Source organism: Nycticebus coucang, chromosome 22 (genome assembly GCF_027406575.1).
Source record: "Nycticebus coucang isolate mNycCou1 chromosome 22, mNycCou1.pri, whole genome shotgun sequence".
Taxonomy (NCBI): Eukaryota; Metazoa; Chordata; class Mammalia; order Primates; family Lorisidae; genus Nycticebus; species Nycticebus coucang.
Window position 1 is genome coordinate 4,208,445 of NC_069801.1, and position 6,477 is coordinate 4,214,921.

General features: G+C 41.7%; 1 non-coding gene across 1 annotated transcript; it reads right to left on the minus strand.

Annotated features, from left to right (window-relative positions):
• Positions 1-5,960: 5,960 nt before the first annotated feature.
• Positions 5,961-6,102, minus strand: LOC128575756 (U4 spliceosomal RNA). The gene has a single exon (XR_008377151.1). It is a non-coding gene; the product is annotated as a U4 spliceosomal RNA (small nuclear RNA).
• Positions 6,103-6,477: the final 375 nt, after the last annotated feature.

Consider the following 6,477-nt stretch of genomic DNA (forward strand, 5'->3'; position numbering starts at 1 on the left):
TTGCTCAGGCTTTGTGACACAGTCTTGAGTGGCCAGGAAGTGGGATGTTTGTAGGGAAAAAAACTAGTCTCTCAGGGTCAGCTCATCCACCTTGTGAAAAATTCAGCAATTAAATCTCTAGTTTCTATTGTTGAAAATTGAGTGTTTTTTTTGTATTCCTAACAACAGGGGGGTTATTTAAACAACTGTGTCTGTTGCCTGGAAGAATAATGATGTAGATATTTATTGCAACAGAAAGAGTTCAAACTGTGTGTAAATCCGAAAAATCGGATTACTCATAGCATGACCCAATTTATTTGTTATATATGTTCTTATGCCTAGAAGAACATTGTGAAGTTAACAGGTTTTTTAGGTGGTCAAGTTCATTTCGGTTTTGCTTGCATGTGTTTGCTTTCTGTACTCAACGTACAAAGCCTGTCCATTAAAATAAGTTCAAAATAAAATTTCAGTTCTTGAGAAAAGTATTATTAATACTTGGTTCTGGGTAGGTTGGCACAGTCTTTGGAGAAGACTTATAAAGACCAACAGGCAAGCATTTGAAACCATGTGTATATATTAATAGTTAAGCTAATAAAAGAATGTGGTTAGAAAAGAAAGGAACGGATTTAGATTCTATCAGTTGTGTTTGGAATTTTGAATAACCTACTAACCCAGGCAAGTACTTAATTCCTCCTTTTGGTTGTCAGTCTTATGCATTCAAAATTAGAATGTGAGAAACTCATTGATCTTAGTATGACAACGCCATTGATATAGTCAGCGAACTGTATTAATTAAGATGATTTAAACTCTTCCAAGATCATCCAACACAGTGGTGTGGTAGAAACATTGTTTGGTGAGGATGAGTTTAATAAGGCCCAACAGTAGTTGTGGGGGAGATGTTTGTATTTAACTTCAGTCCTAACACTCTGGGAGGCCGAGGCAGGTGGATCACCTGAGCTCAGGAGTTCAAGACCAGCCTGAGCAAGAGTGAGACACACACCCCCACACCCCCTACTAAAAATAGAAAAACTAGTTTGGGATTTTGGTAGGGTGCCTGTACTCCTAGCTACTTGGGAGGTTGAGACATGAGGATAGCTTGAGCCTAAGAGTTTGAGGTTACTGTCAGCTACTATGCCACCGCACTCAAGCCCAGGGCAAATGAGTGAAGAACTCTGTCTCAAAAAATATATATATGTTTATTCTAAAATTATGAAAATCTTTGCCTAAGTAACTTGTTTAAAATAATGTGATTTTTTTTTTTTGAGAGTCTCACTCTGTTGTCCCAGACTAGAGTGCCATGTGTCATCAGCCTAAGCTCACAGCAACCTCAAACTCCTGAGTTCAAGGAATCCTCTTCCTTCAGCCTCCCATGCAGCTGAGCCTACAGATGACCTCCACAACACCAGGCTAGTTTTTCTATTTTTAGTAGAGCTTGGGTCTCATTCTTGCTCAGGCTGGTCTTTAACTTCCTGAGCTCAAGGGATTTTCAGGCCTCTGCCTGTACCAGAGGCTAGGATTATGGACATGAGACACCAAGCCTAGCCCTGGTAATGTGACTTAGCGAATAATGGTACTATTTATTTACTTTTTTTGTTCTGAGCCAGAGTTTATGTTACCCTAGGTAAAGTGCTATGGCGTCACAGCTCACAGCAACCTTCAACTCTTGGGCTTAAGCGATTTTCTTGCCTCAGCCTCCCAAGCAGCGAGGACTACAGTCGCCTGCCACAGCGCCCGGCTATTTTTGTTGTTGTTGTGGTTGTCATTGTTGTTTGGCTGACGCAGGCCAGGTTTGAACCTGCCAGCCCTGGTAAATGTGGCCAGCACCCTAACCGCTAAGCTATGGGTGCTGAGACTATTTAGTTAGTTTTTTTTTTTTTTTTTTGTAGAGACAGAGTCTCACTTTATCGCCCTTGGTAGAGTGCCATGGCATCACACAGCTCACAGCAACCTTCAACTCCTGGGCTTAAGCAATTCTCTTGCCTCAGCCTCCCAAGTAGCTGGGACTACAGGCGCCCGCCATAACACCGGCTATTTTTTTTGTTGTTGTTGCAGTTTGGCCGGGCGCACCGACTGAGCCACAGGTGCCGCCCTACTTAGTTTCTTAAAGACAACTTCTTGTTCTGTTGCCCAGGATAGATTGCAATGGCATCACGGTAGCTCACTGCAGCCTCAAACTCTTGGGCTCAAGTGATCCTCCTGCCTCAGTCTCCTGAGTAGCTGGGACTATAGGTGTGCACCGTGACACTCAGTCAATTTGTCTATTTGGAGATAAAGTCTCACTCTGTTGCCCAGGTTAGAGCGCAGTGCTGTCAGCCTAGCTCACAGCAAACTTAAACTCTTGGATTCAAGTGATCCTCCTGCCCGGAGTACCTGGAACTATAGGTGCCCGCCACCAGACCAGATGATTTTTCTATTTTTAGTAGAGACGGTCTTGCTCTTGCTCAGGCTGGTCTCAAATTCCTGAGCTCAAGGGATTCTCAGGCTTCTGCCTCCCAGAGTGCTAGGATTACAGGCATAAGCCACCTTGCCTGACCTAATTTGTCTGTTTTTTATAGAGACAACTGGGGTCTTGCTATGTTGCCCAAGTTGGTCTTGAACTCCTTTTGTCAAGTGTTTTCTCCCACCTTGGCCTACCCAAGTGCGGGGATTACAGATACGAAGCTACCATACCCAGGTTATAATGGTACCATTTAATACTAAAAAAATAAATTTTTTTTTTTTGAGACAGATTTTCACTCAGTTGCCCTGGGGTTGAGTACCTTGGTATCATAGCTCATAGCAACCTCAAACTCTTGGGCTCGAGTGATTCTCTTTCCTCAGCCTCCTGAGTAGCTGGGACTACAGGCGCCCGCCACAACACTGGCTATTTTTTTTTTTTTTAGAGACAGAGTCTCACTTTGTCACCCTTGGTAGAGTGCCATGGTGTCACAGCTCACAGCAACCTCCAGCTGTTGGGCTTAGGTGATACTCTTACCTCAGCCTCCTGAGTAGCTGGGACCACAGGCACCCGCCACAACGCCTGGCTATTTTTTTTGTTGTTGTTGTTGCAGTTTGGCTGGGGCTGGGTTTGAACCCACCACCCTCGGTATATGGGGCCGGCACCCTACTCCCTGAGCCACAGGTGCCGCCCAACACTGGCTGTTTTTTAGAGATGGAGTTCTCACTCTTACTCAGGCTGGTCTTGAACCCCTGAGTTCAAGCAATCCACCTGCCTCAGCCTCCCAGAATGCTGGGATTACAGGCTTGAGCCACCTGGCCCAATACTAAAATTTTAAACTACTTAATTTTGATTGTTTAAATTCTAATTTTAGAATAATTAGAACTCTTGCCCGAGGCTAGAGTGTACTCAACATGACATGGTAGCTTACAATTTCAAACTGGGTTCAAGAGATCCTTTTGCCTCAAACTCCCCAGTAGCTGGAACTACAGGTGCCCTCCATGAGGCCTGGCTAATTTTCCTATTTTTAGTAGAGATGGGGCCTCACTCTTGCTCTGGTTGGCCCTGAACTCCAGAGCTCAAGCAATTCTCCTGTCTTGGCCTCCCTTTGTGCTAGGATTATAGGCATAAGCCACCGTGCCTGGCCTTATTTTTTTCCTTTTAGAGACAGGGTCTCTCTCACCCAGGTTGGAAGGCAGTGGCTACAGTCATAGCTCTCTGTAACCTTGAACTCCTGGGCTTAGCAGCTACCATGTTCAGATAATTAACACCCTAATTTTTTTTCTGATTATAGGCCTCCCATTGTGTCGTTTGTAATGCACTTATTATATATAAACCTTTTTCTTTAAGGGGTGTTATAGTAGTCTCTATTAAATGCATTTATATATGTAAATGAGATACTGTAAGTAAAAACATTTAAACAGTTTGGTATAGTGTTAGCTATTATATTTATATTCTAGTATTAACTGCAACACAAAAAACCCTTTTGATTCTTCTATGCAATAGTCATATTTTTCACTATATGAAAAGCTGACAATATATAGTCTACATATTATTGTTTGCAATTTATTCATACACATATATATGCTAAAGTTAGGGTACCAAAAGTTGAAAACATACAATTTTCAGGAATTTTCACTTTTTTCCCCATCTCTTGGAAATAAGCAAGGCAGAAAACAGAGGGTAGGAAGAATTCATAAGAATATATCATTAGGGCCAGGGATGGTGGCTCATGCCTGTAATCCTAGCACTCTGGGAGGCCAAGGCAGGTGGATTGCCTGAGCTCAGGAGTTCAAGACCAGCCTGAGCAAAAGCAAGACCCCATCTCCACTAAAAATAGAAAAACTGAGGCAAGGGTGGCGCCTGTGGCTCAAAGGAGTGGGGCTCCAGCTTCATATGCCGGAGGTGGTGGGTTCAAACCCAGTCCCGGCCAAAAACTGCAAAAAAAAAAAAAAAAGAAAGAAAAAGAAAAACTGAGGCAAGAAGATGGCTTGAACCCGAGTTGGAGGTTGCTGTGAGCTATGATACCAAAGCACTCTACCCAGGGTGACAGCTTAAGGCTCTGTCTCAAAAAAAAAAATTATTCTGAGATGTATCTATCACTTCAGTAATTATTAAAAATAACTATATTTTAGAGATATTATAGATCTACATTTATTATTATTGAATGGTGTCCTTGATATATTATAAGTAAAAAACTAGTATGTATATAGCAACTTCCCCTAAAGCATGGAGATTATTATTCTACTTATTTAAAGACTGATGGCTCAATAAATGGGGGTTAGAAAAAAATGTTCAATTTATCAACTGTTATTATAGCTGGGCAATAGGATTTGAAGGTTACATTTCTTTATTTTCTTTTTTTTGTAGAGACAAGAGTCTCACTGTATCAGGTAGAGTGCCATGGAGTCACACGGCTCACAGCAACCTCTAACTCTTGGGCTTACGGATTCTCCTGCTCAGCCTCCCGAGCAGCTGGGACTATAGGCGCCCGCCACAACGCCGGGCTATTTTTTTGTTGCAGTTTGGCCCGGCTGGGTTTGAACCCGCCACCCTCAGCATATGGGGCGGGCGCCCTACTCACTGAGCCACAGGCGCCGCCCTATTTCTTGTTTTTTAATGATGTTTAAATTCCCCACAAATATTATGTATTATGTATTTTTGTAACAAAAATAAAGGTAATTTCCCTATAAGAAGAAATAAAGAAAATATTAAAAAAAATATTCTGGGAAAAATAAACCTTTAGTTAAATTCACACCCACACTCAAGCACAAAGAGTTAAAATGGGAAGCAAAAGCTTTCCTGAATGTTCCCCCAAATGAAGGTAGTGTAGCCAGTAGGAAGGTGAAGCTGTATTTGTTTTTTTTATTTTTGAGGCAGAGCCTCAAGTTGTCACCCTGGGTAGACACAGCTCACAGCAACCTCCAACTCCTGGGCTTCAGCGATTCTCTTGCCTCAGACTCCCAAGTAGCGAGGACTAAAGGTGTCTGCCACAGTGCCCGGTTAGTTTTTGGTTGTAGTTGTCATTGTTGTTTGGCAGTCCAGGCTGGATTGGAACTCGTCAACTCGGTGTCTGTGGCTGGAGCCTTAGCCGCTTGAGCTAGAGGCACCGAGCTGCTGTATTTGTATTTGGTAACTCAAATTAAAATAACCACATTCTCAAGTTACTTACTGGGAAACCATAGTATTATTAGTATTTTTAAACTTGTCACAACCTGTGTTAATGTTGGCTTTTTCCCCACCTCTCCTAAGTAATTATAATCATCTGAGAATTAGCATTCAGCAGCAGGTATAATTTTTTTTTTTAAACCAGAAAACAAAGAGTCATAGGCCAGAAGGATCTGTCTACTGTGGCTAATCTCTTGAATTACTAAAGGAATTCCTGATTCACCCCCTGGAACCCAGGAGTACTTGAGAAACTAGAGATATTGAAAGAACCTTAGCCTACCATATAGGGAATATAAACTTTGTTATTCCACAGCTACATATTAAACTATTGAGTTGGGTCTACTGGGTTATATAGTCTTTTTTCGTAGTTGTTCAGTCCCTGTAGGGACTGTTAAAAATTTCCAATGCTAATTATATTTCCAGTCTTCATGGGGCGGTTATTGGGAAAAGTTTTCAGTTAGCAATAATTGCATCTCAGATAAATATCATTAGCTATGATACTGGCACAGTGCAAAACTTGTCTTTATTTTGAGATTAGGGAAGGGATGGTAAACAGGAATGTCTAAATTTCTAAGGGAAATTGAAGGAGAGACAAAAACTATCCTTCTCTATGAATCATAGTTTTTTTTTTTCCACTGGAGTGGCAGGAAGGTACTGATCACACCTATGTACTAAAAATTACTGTTTTCCGAGGACATATCTCAGATATCCCTATTGAATACCCAGTCACAGCAAGAATTATCACTTAGGACTGTAAGTCTGTCACATGACACAATCCAAGTTTGGGATTTTCCTTCCTTAGCCTGATTTAGCAGTCCAATATAAGTCCCTGAATTTTAGGCTTAGGTAAGTCCATTATTATTCTGAGCTAATCCTTTAAATTACTTGAAATT